This window comes from Mirounga leonina, unplaced genomic scaffold, assembly GCF_011800145.1.
Source record: "Mirounga leonina isolate KUSES-001 unplaced genomic scaffold, KU_Mleo_1.0 Mir_168, whole genome shotgun sequence".
NCBI lineage: Eukaryota > Metazoa > Chordata > Mammalia > Carnivora > Phocidae > Mirounga > Mirounga leonina.
The window spans coordinates 66,477,982-66,504,225 of record NW_023270426.1 but is presented as its reverse complement, the minus strand read 5'-3'; the positions used below and the strand labels follow the sequence as shown (position 1 = coordinate 66,504,225).

Here is a 26,244-nt window from a genome sequence, read left to right as displayed (position 1 = left end):
TTTTTCTAGATATGTTTCTTGAGGTAAGGGAAACAAAGCAAACTATTGGGACTACATCAAAATAAAAAGCTAATTTAAAATAAATAATCAATAAAACTAACAGGCAACCTATGGAATGGGAGAAGATATTTGCAAATGACATATCTGATAAAGGGTTAATATCCAAAATACATAAGGAACTTATAAAACTCAACACCCACAAAACAAATAATCCAATTAAAAAAGAGGCAGAAGACATCAACAGACATTTCTCCAAAGAAGACATCCAGATAGCCAATGGACACATGAAAAGATGTTCAACATCACTCATCAACAGGGAAATGCAAATTAAAACTACAATGAAATATTACCTCACACCTGTCAGAATGGCTAAAATCAAAAACACAAAAAACAATAGGTGTTGGCAACAAATGGAACTCTCATGCACTGTTGGTGGGAATGCAAACTGGTGCAGTCACTCTGGAAAACAGTATGGAGGCTTCTCAAAAATTAAAAATAGAACTACTCTATGATCCAGGAATCACACTACTATTCACCCAAAGAATATGAAAGCACTAATTTAAAGAGATACATGCACCCCTATGTTTATAGCAATATTATTTATAATAGCCAAATTGTGGAAGCAGCCCAAGTGCCTATCAATAGATGAATGGATAAGAAGAGTGGTATATATATATACAATGGGATATTACTTGGCCGTTAAAAAACAAAAAAGAAAGAATGAAATTTTGCCATTTGCAACAACATGGATGGATCTAGAGAGTATAATGCTAAGTGTAATAAGTCAGTCAGAGAAAGACAAATACCATATGATTTCACTCATATGTAGAATTTAAGAAACAAAACAGATGAACAAAGAAAAAAAGAGACAAACAAAAAAAACAGGCTGTTAACTACAGAGAACAAGCAGTGGTTATCAGAGGGGAGATGAATGGGGGGATGGGTGAAATAGGTCAAGGGGATTAAGAGTACACTTACCATGATGAGCACCGAGTAATATATTGAATTGTGGAATCACTCTATTGTACATCTGAAACTAATATAACACTGTATATTAACTATAGTGGAATTAAAATTTAAAAAAAGGAACTTAATAGATGGATTTGTTAGCAGATTTGAAGAGTAGAAGACAAGTTTAGGGAAATAGAAGACAGGTTATTAGAAAATAGATAAACCAAATCTAACAGATAAAAGGACTAAAGTACATTAAAAATGAGCAATAGATCCACCTGGACCACAGAGGAAAGTTCTAGAAGACATATATCTGGAGTACCACAAGGAGAAGGAGGAAAGAGATAGCAGCAATATTAAAAGAAATGATGGCAAATAATTTTTCCAAAGTTGATGAAAAGAAAAATCCATAGATTCAAGGTTCGTGAAGTCCAAACAGGATAAAAAAAATAAAACAAATAAAAGAGTGAAAAGAAACTAGACACACAGTGATAAAAGTGCTGAAAACCAAGGAGAAGAAAAAAGCAGCCTAAGAAAAAGACATCAGATCTTCAAAAGAGCAACAGTAACAGGATAAACAGGAGCTGCAGGAGCAATAGCTTTAAAATGCTTAGAGAAAAACACCACCAAACAAACAAAATCTCTAACCTAGAATTCTATCCCAGAGAAAATATCTTTAAAAATACTTTTTTAGAAAATAAGCTTGAGAAAATTAGTCATTAGCAGGTGTGTCTTAAAAGAAATATTAACAGACGTCCTTTATGCAGAAAGAAAATGATTTTGGACAGAAACATGGAAATGGAAGGAGCACAGGAAAGAATGAATAGATGGATAAATAGAATTGAATATTGATTGCTCAAAATGATCATAATATGTCTTTGGTATTTGAAAAATACGTACAATTAAAATGCATGAGAGTTATAACACAAAAGATGGGAGGAGTAAGTAAAGCGGTTAAGATATTAGGATTATCAGGAAAGTGAAAAAAATTTGTAATAACTTCAAATCAGTCAATGAAGTATGACATACTTTGGCCTGTAATCACTCAAAGAATTTAATAGAGCATCACTGACTTAATATAGAGAAAATGTAAAAATTTAAATATTTGATTAATCCGAAAAGGGGCAAGAAAAGAGAGGAAGGAGGTATGTAAAAGAGTTGGATTAAATGGACAAAGAATAAGATGGTAGATCTAAACATCACCATGTGGTAATGTCATTACATGTAAATGGACTCAGGGCTCCAAGTAGAAGATTATCAGACTAGTTAAAGAAACAGTGGAATTTAACTATATGCTTTTTATAATAAACCATAAGTATAAGGACAGAATTGTTTAAAAATAGAACAAAGGAAAGAGATGTACTTTGTAATCAGTAACAAAAAAACAGTGTACCTATACTAACATAAGACAAAGTAAGCATTAATAAAAATGCATTCGTAGAGATAAAGTGGGACATTTATAAATGGCACAAGGGTAAAAAATACAGAAAGGTATAAGGCCTTAAATCTTTACATACTCAGTATTATAGCTTCAACATACATAAAACACACATTTATAGATCTAAAGAGAGAAATAGAAAAATCCACAATCAGCCTTGGGGACTGAAGAAACTCTCTAAATATGTAATAAAATACACCAAAATAAAATCCATAAAGATTTAGATCTGAAAAGCCAATGAACACAGTGGATCTTTTTGACATACATGGAAGACTATACCTAATAAGACCAGAATAAAAATACCTTTAGTGAAAATATAGTATTTACAAATTTGACCATGTGATGAGTCATAAAGCAGATTTTTAAAGACTGAAATAATTAGGAGTATGTATTTTTACCTCAGTGGAATTAACCTCGATATCAGTAACAAAAAATAAACTAGAAAATCACTAAGTGCTTGAAATTTAAGCCATATACTTATAAATAAAGCACAAGTAAAAAAAGTAATGATGAAAAATAGGAAATATTTCAAAGTAAATGATAATGAAGATGCAACGTTTCATAACAAATGATAATTTCATGAAAGAACACAAATGATTCTCACAAGCATTATGTTGAGCAAAAGAAGCGAGACACACACAAAAGAACACTGCGTGATTTCATTTACATAAAGATAAAAGTTCATAAACAGGCTAAACTCATCACTGATGTTAGAATTCAGAATGACTCTCTCCTGGGGTAGGGGAGTAAGGTATTGGAGTCATTACTAGGGAGGCTGCTAGAAGGCAGGCCATGTTCTATTTTTTGATTTAGGCACTGGATGTATTCACTTTGTGAAAATTCAAGTTATACATTTAGAATTTATGTACTTTTAAAATGCATATTTTACTTCAATTAAAAGCTTTTTTTTTTTTTTAAAGCACATTCAACTTCAAGGTGAATGTAGTCTCATTGAGGTCATCCTTTTATTTAAGAGTCATCAATGCTTTGGGTTAAGTGTGAAGTAAAGGAGCTTTTTTAAAAAATGCCACAGCCAGCAGAAGTTGAGGCCTTGAATGTAAAAGGTAATTTTTCAATTCTTTGCCTAAATAGAGACATATAACTGTAAGTCTCCTCCTGAAAACAGTTATTCTGCCTTAGTAACTACCTATATTTTATACAGATAATCTCTAAAATAGTCCTGCATTGTCAAATGTGAGAACAGATGCAAGTATACATATTGGACTACCATGATTTTAACTGAGACACAAAGGTTGAGAACTCTTTTTCCTTCTCATACAAATATTTAAAAATGTTTCCCCTTACACTAGGGGGAGGTCTAAACAATTGATGGGAGAAAGTGTTATCATATCTAAAATAAGAATTACTGATTACGTAAAACTGACCATAAAGTAGATTATGTAGTTATACTTCTACCAAAATTTAAGAATCAACTCTTACTTGAGACTAACACTATGTTTTTAAGCAGGGCTGCTTAGGCTGAATAATCATGCCCACGTGATTTGGAGATACCAAGTAGTGACCTGGGTCACTAATATATATGGGATCAAGTTATCATTCTTTCTCTACTAAAGATGACTATTTTACTCGTTATTCTCTATACTGTGTTAAACAAATACAAGTTCATTCATTCATTCATTCATTTATCCATTCTGACACCTATTATGTGCCTTGCCGTGTTTGGTGCTGGAGATATAATAAAGAATAGGAAAGACACAGCACTAATTCTCATAAAAAGTTATAATCCAGCCTGACAGAGACACAAGAAATTTATAATATACATTGAGAAATAGGAAATTTTGTTTATGGAACAGATGTTATACTCAAACCCTCAGCACTGTGTCCTCTCTTGTAGGTGAGAAGTATTGGGCTCTCTGCTGTCAAATATGATTTGTGAGTTCATAATCAAAACTATGAAGTCCTTTACTATGAAAAGAGTAATAGGATTTCTGGAGAGACTCCTAGTAAATAGTGGACATGGGCCATTGGCTAGTAAGCAGCTTTTAAGTGGTTAATTGCTTTTTAAAAACTGTATTTTTATTTTATCATAGTTTTATATAAGCACAGTTTCAAGGTAAATAGTTCTGTACAGCTTTTTATAAGAAAAATTCCCCTACCTACTTTCTCCTGTCCCCCTCCATCATTCCTGCTGTCCTTGGGCAACCATTTTAAATTATTAAGCTGTTTATTGTTTTTTTTATTTAGTTATTACTATTATATTTTATATCTTTATTTATAGGGTTCAAAATTGCAGATACATTTGAAGCTCCAGTATATTCCTTTCCAAACCCATCCTTCTCTCTCCCTCCCCAGAGTCAACCACCAGCATGTGTTTTATATGGATTGTTCTATTGCAAATTTTTATGATTTTGCTCTATGTCTATACATCCCATAAAGAATATATACTATGGTTTTACAAGAGTGTAATATGATTTGTTGTAACACTGCAATGCTGTAATATTGCCTATTATAGAATTTTCAGCTTTATCTAGGTACAATTGATATGTCACATCATGTAAGTTTAAGGTGTACAATGTGTTGATTTGAGAGACTTAAATATTGCAAAATGAATTGCCACCATAGCCTTACCTAACACTTCTATCATGTCACATAATTGCCTTTTCCTTTTTGTGGTGAAAACATTTAACATTTACTCACTTGGCAACTTGCAAGTATATAATACAGTATTTTAGCTGTAATCACCATGTTGTACAATAGATTCCCAGAAGATATTTATCTTATACCTGGAAGTTTGTGCCCTTTGGCCAACATCTTCCACATTTCTCCCACCTGTTCCCCCCCCCACCAGCCCCTGATAACCACCACTCTACTGTATTGCTGTGAGTTTGGCTTTTTAGATTCCACTTACAAGTGATACCACACAGTATCTGTCTTTTTCAGTTTGGCTAATTTCCCTTAGTGTAATGCCCTCAGGGTTCATCCATGTTGATGCAGATGGTAGGAGGCCCTTCTTTCTCATGTTTGAATAATATATATGCCATATCTTCTTTACTGGTTCATCCACTGATGGACCCAGGTTGTTTCCATAGCTAGCTAGGCTCTCGTGAATGCCGCAATGAGTGTGGTGGTACAGATAACTCTTTGAGACCCTGTTTTCATGTTTTTTGGATGTATAATCACAAGTGGGATCACTGGACATATGGTAGTTCTATTCTTCATTTTTTTTAGAAACTCTATACTGTTTTCCATAGTGGCCACATCAATTTGCATTCCCACCAACAGCGCAGAAGGGTTCCCTTTTTCCACATCCTTGTCAGTGTGTATTCTCTCTTGACTCTTAGATGTTAGCCATTCTAACAGCTGTGAGGTGATTTGGTTTCAGTTTGCATTTCACTGATGAGTAGTGACGTTGAACACCCTTTCATGTCTCTATGGACACCTGTATGTCTTCTTTGGAAAAATGTTTATTGAGTTCCTCTGTCCACTTTTTAATTGAATTGTTTGGTTTTGTTGCTATTGAGCTGTATTGGGTTCTTTATATACACTGGGTATTAACCTCTTACCAGATACATGATTTGCAAATGTTTTCTCCCATTCTGTAGTTTGCCTTTTTATTTATTGATAGTTTCCTTTGCTTTGCAGGAACTTCTTGGTTTGATGAATCCCACTTGTTTATTTTTGCTTTTGTTGCCTTTGCTTTTGGTGTCATTAACCATGCGAAAATAAGTAAAAACCTGAATTTCAAATGCTTCTTTCATTACGTCTGCCTTTGTGGAAGAAAACTTCATTTGTCATTTATTTGGACAAACTTGAATAAATCAGTTTTTCCAATACAGCACTCTAAATATCTGACTACTCATAATGCAAAGCCAATCATTGCTCAAAATGGTTATCATAATTTATGATGAGTTATGCTGCCAGACATGTTCCACTAAGATTCTAAGAAGGAAGAAGCCTGGAAACAATTTCAGAATAGACTATATATTATTAATGTCATTAATAGTGGTAAGAATGCAAAACAAACTGAGTTGTGAAGACACAGTTCTTTCCTTTTATGGTCAACATGTGAAACTTTGTGGCGTGGCACGGGATTAACATGAAGCCCATTACTGCACACACTAAAAATAAGAAAGTTCTTCTTGCCGGCACATAAGCACCTGCAAAGGCACAGCAAAGGCTTTGTGTTGTCGATCAGAGGGAGAGCCTCTCTTCACAGAACAGCTGCCCGACAAGCAGCCCAAACTGTGCGCCTCCCTTGTGTTTTGAAAAAGATGATGTCTGCACTGAATGGACAGGCACACAATAATGGGAGTTTTGGCTTGTAATTGCTCTGGCCGAGCGACAGATCTTCACTGGTGAAAAGCGGACATACACAACCTGTTCTGTCTCACAAACTCCGAAAACTGTGTTTGAGAAGCAGAGGTTGACATTCTGTTTAGTTTTTATTTGTTTCTGTGGAAAACAGGACACTCAAGGCCGTTCTGTTTTTATTGACCAAACTGAGATTTTCCATCCTGCTATCCTCTTTCTCCTCCCTTTTTCCTCCCAAGGATAAATTTAAACACAATTTCTCAGTGATTTATATTGCTCCATGGTCTCCAGGACTGTTTTACAGAGATATTTTTATATATGCAAAGTTTTTTTTTTTTTCACTGTCTCCAGATGATAAATTGACTCTCATGGAACTGAGAAGATTTAATTTAATGTCCAGAAAGGTCTAGTCAAGTTGAGACAACTTCATGGATAGGAGTTTCAAAATCTATCTTTTAATCTAGCACATTGAGCTCATTTTTGAAGAAGCATTAAAGGAGTATAAGAATAATTCTGTTCATAATTTCTGATTTCTATTTTATCAATTTTTTTTTAAGATTTTATTTATTTATTTGAGAGAGAGAGAGAATGAGAGACAGAGAGCATGAGAGGGAGGAGGGTCAGAGGGAGAAGCAGACTCCCTGCCGAGCAGGGAGCCCGATGCGGGACTCGATCCCGGGACTCCAGGATCATGACCTGAGCCGAAGACAGTCGCTTAACCAACTGAACCACCCAGGCGCCCTAGAAATAATTTTTTTTTTTTTTTAAGATTTTATTTGTTTATTTGAGAGAGAGCACATGAGAGGGGGGAGGGTCAGAGGGAGAAGCAGACTCCCTGCCGAGCAGGGAGCCCGATGCGGGACTCGATCCCGGGACTCCGGGATCATGACCTGAGCCGAAGGCAGACGCTTAACCATCTGAGCCACCCAGGCGCCCTCTGATTTCTATTTTAAAAATATGGAGAGAATGTCGTTTATTGAAATACATATGATATAAGGTTTTGTTTGTTTCTGTTTTTTCTTAGAACAGACTTGTAGCCTTTTTTCTCAAGCTTCTAATAACTGGTAGAATTCATAAACAGCATATATATCAATCTCTAAAGTTTAAATTACATGTATTCTGACTCTAGAGTTGTTAGATAAAATACAGAGCATCCAGTTAAATTTGAATTTCAGATAAATAATAAATATTTTTTAGTATCTGTATTCCCGAAGATTATATTTTTATCTGTGAAATCTGTCAACCCTACTCTGTGATGCTGTTTTTAACAAAAGATAGGTTGGGTGTCAATGGCTCAAATATTATTAACTACAGATTCAAAATGAGGTTTCATATGTGTGTGTGGTAAGACCGATTTAGTTTGCTTTTGAGACACACAAAAGCTGCAGTTATTTATGTGTCTCAAGAGAAACTTTAAAACTTTGGTAAGGTCTTTCATTTTGTTTGTCTTGCACTTCACTGCTTCAAATCTACATTTTTTTCGGCACCCCACACTGGTGGTTTATGGGGCCATCATAAAGACAAATAGACAAGCCTGCTGATAGGCAATCTGGTGCAAGATCCCTTTCTTCAGTATATGTGTATGTATACAGCTGCTTGGTTTATGAAATCAGCTCCTATGTTAATGTGCTTTTTCTTTCATACATTAACGACAAAGATTAATAATCATTAAGGAACAGCTGTTGTTGTTAAGAAGATAATCTAGTACACAGATTCTGCAACCAATGGATCTGGGTTTTGTTTTGTTTTTTATGGATCTGGGTTTTAAATCCAGCTCTAACACATTTTAACCGCATAGCTTCGGAGGAGTTGCTTAACCTCTGTATGGCTCTGTTCCCACCTGTTAAATGAAGGTAAAAATGGTACCCACTTCATAAGTAACTATCTCACAGGATTTAACATGGGAATGTATACGCATGCTCATAGACCTGTGTGCAATACACAGTTGATGCTATGTGTTTGTTGTTGATATTTCTTTGTTTGCTGTCTATGTGCAGTTAATATGTCAAGGTTTTTATACATATTACCAAATTTAATCCTCAGAACAATCATCTGAAGTTAATTTTATTAATATATTTGATAATGTTATGTAATTTGCCTAGCTAATAGAGACAGGACTCAAGCTTTTAATCAGCATGTTATCCTGTAGCATGTTGATCACACGCACACGCGCACACACACATACACACACACGCATTTTCTCTCAGGATGTGAGGGGCTTTTTGCTGGGCATGTTCTACTTGTGACCTAACTAAATCTACATAATGAATTCCACTTAATAGGTTATAGTGTTCACAAATTCTGCTGCCTTTTTCCTCCTTTCGTCAAGGCAAGATTTAGGAAATCCTAAGATCCTGCAACCCACCTTTTTCCCAGGCTTTTGCTTTTGCTTGTTGTCTTTATCAAGTAATCACATTTGCAACTGTGTTACTTGGCAAGTGCTAAGACTTCTCTTGATTATGAACAATCCCTAATGGTTTTTGACATTTGACTGGGGCTTCTTTTGGCTATATGCCAATTTACCTTTTCATCCATGGGTTCACATTCACACGCATGAATGTAAATGTGCATACGCATGTATGTGTTAAACTTATTGTTCAACTTAGGAAGATGCTGCTTACAAATTATCTGATGATGCAGATTTCAAGAAAACAGTGAAAGAGAATTATACGTTCACATGTTGGATGGTGAAGTGATGATGAATACAAAAAAAAACATTTGGGAGAATTCAGCGAACAGAGATAGCTAGGGGAGTTGCCTATCAGTCAAATGAAAAAATAAAGGAAGTAAATGAAACTGTGCAAACACGTTGAAACACATCGAAACCTAGTTTTAGAGAGATGTTTCAGTCAAATAAACACACTGCAAAAGCAGGCAGATTGGAAAATAAAACGATCTTTTAAAAAAAAACTTGAGTTTATCAAAATACAGTGAGGAAGACATTTGATCCTTAGTGATACTTCTTGAAGAATCATTTCTTCTTATCTCCACTAGTAACATCTTCTAGATGTTTCCGTTGCTTCTCTCTCCTTCACAACAACAGGACTTCCTTGCTCTGGATAAAAATTCCCCTGCCAACCTTCTCCCTGGCCCTTCAAATCTCCTCCTCCCTCTTTTCTGCAGCCACTATTCTTTTCTCAACCCCCAACCTCTAAACTATGCATCACACTCGGGAATCTCTGTTATATCCAGTCCCCACGGTACAGAAGGAGGTGAGAAACTGTGCCGGCAAAATGAGGACCTTCTTGGAGAAGGGGAGGGAAGAAAGGTCAGGAACATTCAAATACTAATTCTTTGTTTCCTTTCCTTTTCCTTTTTTGTGCTGTTACACTTGAAACACTTTGGAGGCACATATAAGGCAAAATTATTTCAAGCATCATTGCAGAAATGAGGAAGTGCAATTTATATTTACCCACTCTACTAATCTACCCAAGTATAAGCTTTTTATGACACTGATCCTTTTTCTTAGTCTCTCATTGTCTGTCTCCCCTTCCCTCTCATTTATTTCTCTGTCTCTCTCTCTTTCCACTTTCTCTCACAGACACACAGACACATAGCCTTACATATAGAGACACAGAGACACACGGACACACACGTAAACCCAGTTCTCTTCTGGTTTACATTTGAAGCTAATGTACCCAACTTATTTTGCAATGTTGATCACAGGCAAATGATCTCTCAACCAGTTCTGATCTTTCATTTGTAGGAATGTTATTGTCTGAAGAATACTGTCAAATGACCACATATAACAGAGATATGACAAGAAGGTCAAACATGGGATTTATAATGATGCATTTTTTATAGTTTAATATTTAGTGATGGTTTGAAAAAAAAGATGTGCCATAAATCAAGAATTTGGTTTCTATACTCTTATGGTAAACAAAAGTTTGGCACTAGTAAAGATTTAATATTTGAAGTGGGAAACAAGAAAAGCAAGTGGAGAAATTTTGATGGACAAAGAAGGTTATAAAATATTAATATTAATATTAACTAGAATAGCTACCATTTATTGAGAACTGACCTTCTGCTGGAAATTGGGAAAAGTTTTAAACATACATTATCTAATTTAACCCTTAGATCAATACTGATAGAGGTATTGTTATCGCATTTATAGAGGGAGGATCTGAGGTTTATATGGATTAACTGCCTATTATCTATCAAACAGTGTGTAAATTGCAGAGCTGGGATTCAAACTCATCTCTACCTAAGCTATTGTTGAGCTTTAACCCTTATGGCGAGTGTGTGTGTGTGAATGCGTGTGTGTTGGTGTGTGTAATATATGTATACATATTTATGTATATACAAATACACCTAGCAATTGCCCCCGTAGGCAGTTTGTAATTTCAGATAGGGAGAAGATATTTAGGAGGTGAGGACAGCTTTCTGCGAGGGGATGGGATAGATGCTCATAATGCAACTTGTCACCTAAGTGTGTTTGGGGGCTGGAGGATTACAGAGTAAAGGGAGGATACCTTCACGGTGGATTCTGTCATGTGTAGCAGTTCATCACTCTCTTTGCTATCCTTTCCCTGAGGCTTTCTCTCACAGTTTCAGCTGCTTCTTTCCTGTTGAGTGTATTATATTCTTTTTCACTGATTCATACCTGAGTTCTTCTTTTTTCCCTCTTGGCATCTGCCTTCAGTGTTGAGTGTCCTCATTAACTGCTGTGTCTATCCATCAGTGGATGGTGATAAAACAGAAGGATGTGTTCAGGGAAGTGAACACTGTTTTATAGGTGGTCTCGTAGGAGGGTCTGTGCAGAATATCACAAAATTCCCAGGCACTGAGCACTAAGAGACCCTCATTCCTGAAAGAATAGAATAGGGAACCAGGATGGTCATGCTTTACCACAAACCTTGTCTAACACCATTTGGTACTATGAGTAGTGCCTGATTTTCATTAGTCTCAGACGCCTCTTATATGAACATCAAATAGCTAAATGTGTCCCTAACTGCTGACATGAGGATGGGACTATAATTCTATATTATACATTCTCTTCAGTTGGAGGTATGACCAGGGGCCAAAGATGGGAAATCAGGCACATTGGTTTAGGTTTCCTGCTCAGTGCTCAAATGATGGTGTTGTGGAATTGCTTAGGGTTTTGACTTCCCACTAACAATAGAAAAGCATTAGCATCATGGCATCCCACATTTGCTGGGTACCCAGAAGTCATATATGGGATGCAATAGGTTTCACAGCATTTAGACATGGTCACTAGTCTTCCAAATATACTGTGTAGTGGGGAGACAAGCAGACCACTAGAGAGTCAGAACACTGTAAATAGGTATGCGAGAAGTTCCTGTTCATTTTAATCTTGTGAAATGCTTGAGGGCAGGGATGATTTACACTATTGTCACAAAATTTATTCCATAAAATGGAGCCTCTTTTACCTTGTAGTAGAGGGCTCTCCTGGAGTCTGGAAAGTATACAATGATGACATAGAACATGTTTGTTGTTTTCAGTAATGCTCCAAAATGTTGTGTTGTGAACATAATGGAACAGCCAATATCACAAGTATCATTTTCTCAAGCTCCTGGGTAGCTCAGTTGGTGAAACGTCTGCCTTCAGCTAATGTCATGATCCTAGGGCCCTTGGGATTGAGTCCTGCATTGGGCTCCCTGCTTGGTGGGGAGCTTGTTTCTCCCTCTGCCCTTCCCCCCTGCTCATGATCTCTCTCCCTTTCACTCTCTCTCTCTCAAATAAAATAAAATAAAATAAAATAAAATAAAATAAAATAAACAAAATCAAGTATTGTTTTCTCACTTTCTCATTTCGTGGCTAGAGGCTTCAGTAGAGAAGAATAGAAACTACACATCATTTCTATAACTCCACGTCTTCCTTTATTTTATCCCCAGTGTGTAGGCTAACTTGGCAGTGACAAAGTGAATTGCATGGAGAGAAATGGGAGCTCTAGAAGAAGGGTGGTCACACTTCGGTGGGCATCAGTGCCACTTCGACAGCTTCATGCACATAGCTCTCTATGCTCCATCACCAGAGTTTCTGCTCCCACGGCCCAGGGTCAAAGCCCACAGTCTGCAATTCTACCAACTTCCCCAGAGAAGGTGGTGTTGCTTTTCTGGGGACTACCCTTAGAGTAGAACTACTGCCTTTAAACACAGGAAGGGCTTAAATGAGGGAAAAATGCTTTTCATGTTGGAATGTTCTCCTGCCTTCTTTCTGGAAAAAAAAAAAAAAAATGGAATAAAGAGGAAGGACCAAATGTACCATTTATAAAAAGTTCCTTCTTTTAAAGCAATATTAATGATGCAGAGGAGACCTTAGAAGTTTTGATGGGAAGTCATAGTCTAGAACTATTTCATTTGAAGATATCCTCTAGTGCTTGTATTTACTTATTCAGAAGAAAATGTTTCACTTTTTTCCTTCTTTTCCACTTATTTTTCCTATACTGATGTATTTTAAGGAAAATTACAGACATTATCACATTCTACCTCCTAAATACTAAAGTACATCATGTATGTATAAGAGTATAACAACAATTGCCTATATAACCAAAATTATTACACTTGAGAAAATTGACAATTACTTAGTATCATCTAATACTTATTCCATATTCAAATTTTTTAATATTATCCCTAAAATGTGCTTTTCAGCTGATTTGTTCATACTAGTATCTAATCCAAGATAAATATTTTATTTGGGGGTTGTGTCATTTAAAATTTTTTTGGTTAAAAAAAAATGGGAGCACCTGGGTGGCTCAGTTGGTTAAGCATCCAACTCTTGATTTTGGCTCAGGTCATGATCTCAGGGCCATGAGATGGAGCCCTGTGTTGGGCTCCATGTTGGGCGTGAAGACTGCTTGAGAATCTCTCTCTCCATCTTCCTCTGCACCTCCCCTGCCCTCTCTCTCCCTCTCTCCCTCTCTAAAAGGAAAAAAAAATTCATCAAATATAGATAAATAAATAAAATACAGTTGTTTTAGTTTAGAAGAGTTCTTTATTTCATGACACTGACTTGCCAAGAAGAGAGGATCATTTATCCTATAGAACATCTCATTTTTCTGTATTTGTCTTGCATCTGTGTGGAAAGGCTTAGTTAAATCACAGTAAATATTTTGGTAGGAGTAGATACAAGCTTAAGTCATGTACTCCATACTGCATTACATCAGGGAACACAGATTTGGGTTTCCCACCATTTGCATTGCTTTGACTGCGTATGTTAATGACTTCCTAATCATCCACTATAATATTGTATTTTCTCCTCATTGCCAGAAAGTAATCTGTATGCTGTTACTTTAGTACTATACGGACATCTGATCCCTCTACATTTTTCCTTACAGTTTTAATACCATGTGGTAATTCTTGCCAAAATCAATAATTTCATTAAAGTTTACAAAGTGGTAATTTATTAATTCTATCACTCCTACTACATATATTAGCTGGCATTCTTTTCAGATTAGAGCTTTTGCTTACAGCCAAGGCTATTTGATCACTTAAGATGTATTCTCCACTAGAAAGCTTAATCTTGCCATAATTCATCAATTTTCAAAGTAAGTCACTGGTTTAATTGAATGTCTCAAATGTTGAGAAGTCAGATAGTCAAGCCTTCTCTAGAAAGCATCATTAAAAACACGTTGATTTTCATAGATGAATTGTGGCTCAGTTGTCTACCATTATTCTGAAAATGTATTCCTATGACAGGAGTAAGCTGTCAAGAAGCAGTGAGCTGAAGACCAAAAGGACAATTTATTATGACAGGAAACAAGTGACTACTCTGCCAAGAAAACTCAAGGCCTCAGATTTTCTTGTTAGCCATTTCTGGGTAAACCATTCAAAGAAGATGCACCCAACCAGTAAAGCACTGACAAGCAGGAAAATACATACCATTTGCTTTGAGAGGCATTCATTTCTACATGGCTTAATAAAGCCAATCCAGATTAGGGAAGAGTGGCCACCAATTCTTACTAGTAGAAATAGTAGGAAAAAAATGTCAGGGTAATAAGAAAGCTTTAAAGAGGATGTAATCTTTGCACTGCTTGAGCCTATTCTGGGCATGGTGATGGTGGAAGAAATACTGTTCTTTATTGTATTTATAACCATGCTGAGTTTGCAAAAGGAAAACAGACTAAAGTCATTAGATGAATATAGCAAGGCACTCAAATGTAAACACAAGGAGAATGATTTATATGGAGGTCTTCAGCTTTTTTTCTATCTCCTAGAATTTCTAAAAAACAAAACAAAACAAAACAATCCAAAACCCCAAAAACCCAGGATTGCAGAATTAGAAACCATCTCCTGTTACCTCATGTTAAGGCAAAAAGAAGTGCCAAGTTATTTTGGTAAGGCGGCAGGTGATAGTCATAGTCACAGGTTTTAACAATGTAGGTCCAAGGAGTTGAACATCTAGCAGATGTTTTAGAATCATCTCTCTTGGATCTTGTCACTGCTTCCTTTTGGACAAGTCTTACATCTTTTTGATTTTTGTGCCCTGATTGTCTGAAGAAAGTGACCATGGGATTTGATGTAAATAGGGTCCTCCCTCTCCCTTCCCCCCTTTGCTGGAGAGCCAGGCATTCCCCAGAAAGTAATGCAGAACTCTGGTCTGGATGAGCTTTCAATAGCAAACACCATTAGCTTGGACCCTATGCATTCTTAGACCTTTGGCCTTGAACTCCTTCTGCTAATATTGACCTTAAACCCAAGCCATGCTGATACCTTTCATTTCTTCTAATACTCTCATGTCTGTTCTCTAGTTTTAGAATGAGTTACCAGTTTTCCAGAAATATGGGCGAAAGTAATATCCTGAGAATTTTCCAGATTGAACTTTCTGAACACACAAGATTTGTCAGTGTGGAGAATGGACAGAAAATGGTATCTTGCAGAAGAATAGTAAAGGTAACATTATTTCTTATTCCAGAATCATTTACTGAAGACTTACTATGTAGCATGAAGGAATAGCTCTGAAACAGTCAAATATGTCACCTGTTCTCTACCAACTGTCCTAGTCACAGATCATGACTATTCAAAGCAATTAAGTCTATTAAGATAGAAAAATGTTTTTGCTCTTGTAGGTAGGGTCTTCCATTTAACTTTTATCACATTTAAAGAGTAAGATCTAAAATGATTCTAAGTCTCAGCTTATTGCCAGTTATATGGGCCTTTTGAATGTTTGTATCATTCACATTCTTATCTTCTTTATTTATAGCAAAGAGCTTATGATATCACATAATTTGATAACAACAATCCAGTGTTTCATGTAGCTCCTTGCTAACTTCACTTCCTTGTGTATACTTTATCTTTCATGCAAGGTTCAAATTTGCCTTTGAGACTATTACCTTTGGTTTAAAAAGACAAGAGAAAAAGTAAATAGGAGACACTTTGTACCTTTGTGCAAAGAATTCTTTGAATACAATAAACATTGTAATTAAATTGATAACTCCAAGGACCCTGTAGTTGTTTTAAGAACAATTTTTCCCAGGTCTATAAAAATAAGAAATAAAAGTGCCATCCCTGGTAAGGATTTTGAAATCAATTAGTTGTATCTTACAGCCAATGAACATGTTCGTTGGAGGTTTTGATGTGTGAGTTATATCGACTTCAAAAGGAAACTTCTGTGGTGTGGGATAAAATATCATTTTGAGAATTTTAATTCTGTTTCAGTTCAGAACCAGAGGCAATCATACTTAATATTCTCTGCATTAGCAAAATCTTTGGATTTAGATAGCCATGACTTAAAAATAAGAAAGTTTAAATGAGAGTCGGAATTGTATAGGGTTTCTTGCACAAAAGTTATGATCTTCCTGAATTAAAAAGGGGGAAAGCTTCAACATTTTCTAAACCTTGGGTAAAAAACAATATACAGTTGAACAAGAAGGGTTTGAACTGTGTGGGCCCACTTATACACAGTTTTTGTTGTTTTTTTTTAATAAATACAGTACAGAACTGTAAATGTATTTTCTCTTCCTAGTGATTTTCTTAACATTTTTTTCCCTCTAGTTTACTCTATTGTAAGAATACAGTATATATAACATTTAAGGACAACATATATGTTAATCAACTGTTTACTGGTAAGGCTTCCCATCAACAGTATGCTATTGGTAGTTAAGTTTTGGGGGAGTCATGAATTATACACAGATTTTCAACTGTGTGGGTAGTTGATGCTCCTAACCCCTATGTTGTTCAAGTGTCTACTGTATTATAAGTGAAAGCATAATTTTGCCTTATTTTATTATATCTGTTCAGAAAATTTGAGATCACTTGCAAGGTACTAGATATGGAGAGGAATTATCAGTCAGGAAATCTTCCAGATACTTTCAGAGATTCCATAGGCTCTTTAGGTGTCTCTTGGGAAGGCCTGCACACTCTACTGCACAAATAATGAAATGCAGTGATATGTACCACAAATAGCAATCTCACTGTCCTGGACGCCTTGCTTATGACGCTCCCTAAAGACTCACTCTGGCTTCTGACTTTCCCCATTCCCTAGGACCTGAGGCACAGTGGGAGAGGATATTTATTCCTTCATTCTCTAGCCTTTAGTCTGATGCCAGGGGAAGATGTTCAGTGTCCCTTATAAACAGATGGCACTGTACCCTATATCTGCTGGAGTATACAGCCCAGACATCCAGCTGGAGAAGACATTATGGCCTCAGAACATGAGCCCATCCTAGTGAAACAAACCTGAGAATCACAGAATTCCAGGCTTTGGAAGGTCTTTTAAGTTTAAGAATTTATCCCTCCCCTCCCCTACATCGATTTCCCACGTGTGGTTGTGCAGTCAATTTTGACTTCATTTAGCTCCACTACGTTTTTAAAGCCATGGCTCACAGAATCTCTGCATTTCCCTTTAGTGTCTCCCTATGGGTCCTACTTGGAAAATCAGATAATTCTTTCAGCTTTGATAGTCCGTGTTCCCATAATGCTGTGGGCCTTAGCTTAATGATACCTGTCTTCAAGCAAGATTTGTTCAGTGGGACCCCATGGTTGTGGGACAGAGTAATTTATTCAACAGACATTTATGGAATGCCTAGTAGATGCCAGACACTGTTTTAGGTGCTAGACAGACAGAAGTAACAGGAAAAAAAAAAAAAAAAAAACTCTGCTCTCACAGAACTCATATTGTTCTAGGAGAAGAGAAGACGGATGAAAGGAAGAACTTAAAAAGTACGGTCTGTTAGGCACTGTAGAAAAAAAATAAAGATCAGGAGGCAGGTTGCAATTTAAAATTGAGTGGTCAGGAAAGCCTCACTGAGATGGTGACTTTGAATAATAACCTGAAGGAGGTAGAGGTGAGGAAATCTCATCAGATATTTCAGAGAAGAGCATCTCAGCTAGATGAGGCAGCAAGTTCAAAGGCCCCAAGCCCGGGTCACTGAGGACTGACAAGGAGGTGGGACATAACAGCAGTAGCGTTGGGTAGGGTCTTCTATAGTCAACTGCAGTAAAACCTTGGCTTTTATCCACATTGAGCTAGGATGTCGTATCTTTGAACAGAGGAGTGATACACTTGAACTTTTCTTTCCTAGGATGACTCTAGTAATTGTGTCACATGTAGACCAGCAGGGGCCATAGCAGAAGCTGGGAGGACAGTTAGGAGGAAACTAAGAATATGGATGGGATGTGCTGGGGGTTTAGAGCAGGCTGACAATAGCCGGGGTGGCGAGAACTACTCAAACCCCGAATATATTTTGAAAGTAGAGCAACTGTAGTCTGCTGCAGGCTTCGATACAGGGTGTGAGAGAAAAAGAGGAGTCAAAGTAGCTTCAAGTTTTTTGGCCTGAGCAACTGGAAGGGTGAAATTGTGGCTTATTTATGTGGCAAGAGACCTGGATTGGAGTCCCTGTCTGTCAGTTACTCAGACTGTGACTTTGGGAGCACAGCTTAACCACTCTGTGCCCTCCCCCTTGTTTTCACTTATAACACGGGATAACCTTATCTACTTTGAGGTAGAGACAAGAACTAGAGATAATGGATTAAAAGCCCGCACACCGTGCTTGATACCGGCAGGAACTCAAGAATAACTGGAACTTGTAGCATTGCTGTCCCCTAGGAACAAAAGAACAAGTCTTGGTTTCCCTGCATGAAGGGCCTTCAGATAGTTGGAGATAACTCACATGTTTCCTCCGGGGCTTCTCAGAATGAATTCCCTCTTCGTCCGGGCTGGCTGGTTTCTATGACTCTCCTTGATACACATAGGCTTGAACTACTCTCCTGGTTTATAAAAGGAATGGGAAAGCATTCGAAGAAACTTTACACAGCTTTCAATAGTGAGCTAAATGATCAGAAATCCACGTGGTAGCAGACCACATTTCCCATCCTCCACCCTCCAATAACAATTGTGAATGGAGAGGTTTTATTATGGATGCACTTGACACAAATATAAGTCAGGATAATGGGAGTCATTATTTACATGTATCTTCTTTTATCCGTAATTCTATCCCCACTATATTCAGAGCCCATACATCAGAGGCATCAAGTTATTAAAGCTGGAAGCTTCTAGAATTGCACTGCCCAATACAGTAGCCACTAGCCGCATGTGGCTATTGAGCACCTGAAATGTGGCTGGTCTTAACTGAGATTAAATGTTGTAAGTATAAAATCTGTCTGTGTAAAATACATACACACAGATATTGAAAACTTAGTATGAAAAAAGAATGTAAGATACCTCATCGATAGTTTTTATATTGATTATATGCTCAAATGATAATTTTTTTAATATATTGGGTTAACTAAAATATATTGTTAAAATTAATTCCACCTGTTACTTTTTGATTATTTTTAATGTGGCTAGTGCCATAGTGCATCAGTTTTAGCCCAACTAAACTTTAACTCTTCCAAGTTATAAAATCCATTCCAGCCAGCCACAATTATAATTACTTATGGTTCTGAGTATGCTAGAATGGCTGTCAGTTATGAAGAAACTGGTGGCTTTTCTAGCCTCTTAGTCCTGTGAGCTGGCTACATAGGCAAAAGTTTCTAGAAAGGACGAAAACAGCAGATGACTTCTATTTGGCTGAGAACTGTGTTGAAAGCCAGACAGTTGGAGCAAAAGCCTGAACACATAAGGGAATATGGAAGACCGTACAAAATCAGACTGTCTTTGGTCCTCATTCTTTTTTAATTAAAAATGAGGGGGCTGGATTAAGTAGTTCTTAAAGTTGTGTCTAATGCTAATATTTTATGTTCTACTTTCTCCCTTCTGGTGCCCTCTCAAATACAGTAAAATAAATGTTAACATTCTATCTGCCATGGTGGAGATTATAGTCTTCTGAAACATTTTCACGGATAATCAAGCCTCATAGTTTACACTGCACTCAGCAGATAGGCATGGCCCAAATTTTAAGCTCCGTTGGCAAAGCAAAGCAAGAAATTAAGTAGACCAATATGTAGAGAAGACAAACTAGAGATTCTCTTTGATACAGGCTGGATCCTCACAGTCAACTATAATTTCAATGTTCTTTATCCAGAAAAAAATCTTTACTAATTTATCTAAACAATTTAATAAACTTGACAATGCTCCTAAATCACTTAGCACAATGCCTGAAATATAGTACACATCTAACAGGTACATTTTGTAATAGTAACAGTGATAGTATTTTAATTTTTTTGTGTCTTTCCAGTGCAGTGCTACTCTATATTCATTGAGATTGGCCAGTCTATTAGGCCTCTCAAAATGCACAGCCACATTGACTTTAACTTGTTAATAAACTGGAACTTCACACCTGCTCCCAGCAGTCCCCAAGAGGCCCTGTGAATTAGAAACACAGCTGAAATGGCCCAAGGATTGCTGGCTGACTTTTAAATCCTCAGCATTCGTGTTGGTCACACATATATTCACACTGCCAAATGAAATATATCTTTGTGCAAGAGCAAAGAGTTTGAGGTAAGCTGGTACCTTGGCTCAGAGATGCTTTTATGCTTTTCATCCTTTCCCTCCCTTCATTTCTACATCATGACTCTCTTTCTCTCTAGTGGACCCAGCAATTTCAACTGAGTCTGTGTGTGGGTTTGTAGTAATTGTTTGTCTCAAAGGCTGGGGAGTAGGCATGTGCACACATCCAGCTCTGGATACATGCTCTGTTGCCTGTTTGCCAAATCACATGTTTTCTCTTGGTGCTGCATTTCTGATAGGTACATTGAGATCTATGTTCTTCACTAAGAATTTCTCTCCTACTGCTTGGTATTTAATTTTTTTAAAGTAATCTCTATGCCCAATGTGGGGCTCAAACTCAAGACCCGCAAATCAAGAGTCACATGCTCTACTGACTGAGCCAGCCAGTCACTCCCTAAAATTTTTAATCTCAGTAAAAATGGATACATTTTTTATAGCCTATACAAAAGTCTCTAAAGTAATACTATGAAAACATTCTAGAAGAATCTAAAGCAATTCCTTGGAATTAAAAGAACAAGGCCCGAATGTTCTAGCTATTGCAAATTTGTCATTTTATGTTTTCTTATTTTATGTGACTATAGAAATACATATAAAATACACATATATTTACATATAAAAGACATATATATACACAAATGCATTTGTGTGTATTTGTACATAATCTTTGTTCCTCAAGAAGTGGCCGAGACTCCTTCATCAATTTTCATTTTATTTTCTTGCTATGATGACCATGGATCTCTGTTTTTCTGACCAGAATGTAAGATTCATGAGGAAGGAACTAGTTCGATCATTCTCTAGTATATCTCCTGTCTCTATAAAAGCATATATTAAATACCATATTGAGGACAGAAGAAACCTAAAGACTGGCATGGAACAAACACGGCATAAAGAATAACTGCTTTTAAAGGACAGTAGAGACACTTGTGTGTTGTTCTTAAGTTTGAATGTGCGTTAGAAGAACTGGGAGTTTGTCAAAAACTCAGATTCTTAGTAAGTCCTCAGAGATTTTGGTTCTGTCTATCTGGGGCAGAGCCCAGGATTTTATCAAGCAACAACCTGCCCCCCTCCTCTTCCCACAAATCATTCCGAGACAGGTAGTCTGTTGAACCACACTTTGAGAAACATTACCTTATTATCTGCTTTTTATTTCTATTTCAAGTATTCGAAGCTTAGTGACTTTGTTTCCCTCCCCATTCTCTGCTAACATTGATGGAAGGACTTTTAAGTTTTTTTCACCTCTTTATTCCCTATATTAGAAACACAAGGGTTTGGCCAACAATCTTAAAAAGAGCCTGCCATTTATCGACAGGAGCTTAAGACGAGTTGGGGCTGACTGACATCAGGAAATGAGACCAGGACACAGTGTGACTGGCCAGGTTTGGGAGAGAAAGAGAACTAGTGAGTCTGCTTAGAAACAGCAAAGAGAGAGGAAATGAGATTTGAATTAAGAGCAGACAGGGACAGGAATTGGTGGAGAAAGACCTGGACTGGGTGCTAAGACACGTTCAGGAGGGTCTCGTGACAAAAACAACAAGAGGAGAAGCCATCAGCTTACAGGCTTCAGGTTGAGGCAGAGAAGTGAAGCTGTGCCTTGAGTTTAGGGCGTGTGGCTGGGATTCAGCCAGAAAGGATCTGGCATCCCCAAGGAATTGGAAATAAGGGAAATGGTTGGGCTGGCCTGAGTATGAAACAGGTTGGAACTAAAAAACAGGCTCTCACTTCGTAATTTGCCAAGTTGGATGGACTCTATGACTAGGCCGGGTAGTTCTAAGTGATCTGCCTCTGGGTGCATTGGGCTCTGAAACCGTTCACCCTCCAGAAGAGAAGTGTTTTTATTTTATTTTTATTTATTTATTTATTTTTATTTTAAAATGGCTTGCTGACATAGAATAAAGTACAGACCAGAAGTGTGGGAGCAAGATTGTTGGAATCCAAGATTGTGATTGAAAGGCTGCCTTATAAAAAGAAAAAAAAAAATTAATCTCCTTTGACCTTGGAAGTGAAACTGATAAGTAGTGAACAGGGAAATTTTGTGTGTGTGTCTCAGGTACTTGAGCAACAGCTCTTGGCTCTCAAAAGGTGCTAATTGAACAGCTGAACTGGTAACTGGTGACCTCGGGACACTCTTGCTTAGAGCAGTGGGTGGGTAGACAAGATCATTTTTCAAAATGATAAAACTTACATTTTCTGCTCATTCCACTCACAGCTGAAATAGTCCAGATGATTCCAGTAACTAACTGTGTGAAATTGTGTAAGAAATTTAACTTCTCGGCTCAAAAATTTTGTTTTTCTCATTTTATAGGAAAGCATATAGCCTTTCCAAGGATAGAAACTGACATCCATACCAAAATCACAAGAATACATTCTAGCTCTAGAATTCAATGTCTTAAATAGATGCTAAATATAAATGAAAGGCACATGTAACAAAAACGTTTATTTAGTCCTGTAAGATATGATGGCTAAGAGTTCGTGCCCTCAAGGGCTTGCAGTCAAGGAAAAACAAGATAAATCCCAAACGTCGTTATGGCTCTAGAGTCCAGAACCAAGACTGAAAGTTATTTTATGCAACATTTTAATGAGAGGAAAGGGAAAATGTCTTGGATTGGATTACTAAGTAAGGAACTGACAAATACATGGAATGAATGACCATGTTTCTACTGGACACATGTATGGGAATGGCAAAAGTAGGGAGTAATAGGTCAATTATAAAACTCCCCCCAAACAAGTGCCCCTCTATGTGGCTTGAGCACTGAAAACAGCTAGCTGTATCCTATAGGAAGTTGATACATTCAGCACCTACTTCTTCCCTTCACAAAGAGTTTTAAGTAAAATCTCTCTTTATTTATTGTGCAAATGATCACTGTTCTCTGGTAAGCACTGTGCTAGTGAGAAAAGGAGGATAAATTAAATGGGATTCCTGCCTTCAGGGAGCTCAAAAGTAGAAAGCTATGGTGTGAGGTAGGAAGCTTGAAGGGCTTTACAGAGGTTCTGGTAAGGTGGGTGGTATGCGGGTTCATAGAGAGGCTGTACCACATCCAGCTGGAAGTCAGGGAGGCTTCATGGAAGAGGTGGAGGATTTGAACTGGACCTGAGGATAGACAGAATTGGACAGAGTTTGGAGAGGTGGTATGATCTCTAGGTACAGAAATTCTAGTAGGATTGAAGACAATGAAACAGAAAATAACAAGTTATTATTGGGGCTGAGCAATGAGTAATCTGGCTTGCTTGAGACAAATGGCTCTAAGGAAAGGCACATTTGGAGAGAGAAGCTGAAGAAACATTTGAATAAATAAATTGACTGATGAACAGTATTCGATTATTTACTTAGTCTAAAAACTTGACCAGCTGTACAACCAGAGGAGAGAATTTGCTGAAGAGGACTTTGTAAAAAGATTGCTGAGTTTTTCTGTGTAGAGTGGCAGTTGCAAGCTCAACTGATAAAGAGAGGCTAGCAAGTAAGGTAGATGAGTGAACTGAGCCCGGTGTGGGAAAAATAGCAACTGAAGGGAGATGCTCGAGGTCAATACATCCCTGGCCTGCGCTTCAGGAGCTGATTGGGCCTGGGCTGAAACGTGACTAAGGCGATGGAACACATTACTTCTGAAGATGACAGCTGCTAGGCAACTCTGGACACTTGCAGCCTTGTAGAAACCGAGGTTCAATCTGACCAAATATTCAAGAGAAACTAGAAGTCCCTATTTTATGTTGGCAAGGGATTCAAATTTTTTAAGAAAGTAGACCTCAGCATTGTGTGGGCCAAATAAAATAGGTCTGGAGGCAGCGAGTTTGAGACCTCTGATGATTGCTTAGGAGCCCTTAAAGAAAGGTGGAATAGGGAAGGACTTACCCGTGAAAAGAAATCAAAGCATGGCATTGCTAGGAATAGCAGGAATAGCAAAGAGCCTTTGCAAAGTCCCCAGCTTATTTGATTATTTGTTCAATGTCTGTCTCAGCAGACTATAAACACCTCGAGAGTGGAGACCCTCCCTGTTTTGCTCCCTGACACCTAGAAGAGTGCCTAACATAACATGGGCATGAAAATAAATATTTATTGAATGGACATTATTCTTAGAAATTTATCCTTAAGGCTAATGAGAAGGCCTAGATTCTGTTTTTTGTTTTTTTGTTTTTTTCTTTACTTTAGAGGAGGAGTATATCGATGAGAATAATTATATTAATGACTTGTAATTTTATCACATCGATATGTTAGTAAATATATCATTTTTGTTTTCAGCAGAATCTTTTCATATACATTATTACAAAATCCTCAGAGTTTATAACCTATGTGGAATCTCTAAAATAATTGTGATCATTACATTCCTCTAATCAAAATGCTTCAATGATCCCTGCCACCTACTGAATAAAGTCTAAACTCAACATGATTCAAAATTACTTCCATGATCTGGATCTTAAATATTTCCTTAGTTCTATCTTTTCTTTCTATCTTCCAATCTTGGGATAAGTGAGTAGGAAAGTGGCTTTTGGTTGCTGAGAAGAATCATTAGGGGACTTTCGGTTCTGAGAAGAATTATTAGGGGGCACTGTTCATATTTTATAGTGGTCGCGGAGACACTGAACATCAGGGCATAGGATATGTTACCAGTTGCCAAAGAATCATGTGAAAATTGGCCAAGAACCCGTGATTGGGTTCAAGGCTACCATCCTTGGTACCTCTGTATCATTGGCATTTCAATCTTGAGTTGTGCTTAGTTGCCCTTTGTAGGTATAGGACCTAATAGATAGGCACAAAATAATTTTAAATGGTTTGTTAATATCCAGAGTTTGCTTTATCAAACACTTTTTTTCCTGGTTTTTCTGGTTAAATATTCTATTATGTTTGTGAATGTTGCAGGCAATATTCACATAATGAGCACTTTCTAAAAGTGTTTTTTTATTTCTAGATGTTCTTTTACCCATTTTATTCTATGTTTAGAGTAATGTTTCTCAAACTGCAGACTAAGGAACACTTACATTAGAATAACCCAGACTGTTGAAAAAAGATTTCTGGAACATACCATAGGTACGTGCTGAATGTAAATCTCTTGGGGAAGGGCACAAGGTTCTGCCTTATTATGAAGCTGCTCAGAGGCTCAGTCAGTTAAGTGTCAGCCACCTGGGTAGCTCAGTCAGTTAAGCGTCCAACTCTTGATTTACTCAGGTCATGATCTCACGGTCGTGAGATGGAGCCCTGGGTCAGGCTCTGCCCTCATCGGGGAGTTGGCTTGAGATTCTCTCTCCCTCTCCCTCTGCCCCTCCCCCGACTCACACGGGTGTGGTCTCTCTCTCTCTCTAAAATAAATACATCTTTGGGCGCCTGGGTGGCTCAGTTGGTTAAGCGACTGCCTTCGGCTCAGGTCATGATCCCGGAGTCCTGGGATCGAGTCCCGTGTCAGGCTCCCTGCTCAGCGAGGAGCCTGCTTCTCCCTCTGACCCTCCCCCCTCTCATGTACTCTCTCTCTCTCATTCTCACTCTCTCAAATAAATAAATATTTAAAAATAAATAAATAAATAAAATACATCTTTAAAAAAATAATAAAACTGCTCAAGTGATCTGGATGCATATGAAATTTAAGAAGCCCTCTTTGAGGGTATGTGGTCCACCTAGAAGTGGCACCATTTATTATCAGTGGGCAGTCCCTCTTTCTTTCTTCCCCTATACTAGCGTGGAGCTAACTCCACAAAAATGCTACCCCCTGGAAGTTTGGCTGGGGAGTATTGGTACAAACACCTGCACA

The 26,244-nt window shown here is 37.4% G+C and overlaps 1 long non-coding RNA gene across 1 annotated transcript in view; it reads right to left on the bottom strand.

Annotated features, from left to right (window-relative positions):
• Window positions 1-10,656: 10,656 nt before the first annotated feature.
• The window catches only part of LOC118017039, an 80,102-nt gene continuing 64,514 nt past the window's right edge, over window positions 10,657-26,244 (bottom strand). Inside the window, exons 2-3 of the long non-coding RNA XR_004681034.1 lie at window positions 18,732-18,828; window positions 10,657-11,468 (exon numbers count right to left, since the gene is read on the bottom strand). This is a non-coding gene — a long non-coding RNA (uncharacterized LOC118017039). The remainder of the gene's footprint in view (window positions 11,469-18,731; window positions 18,829-26,244) is intronic.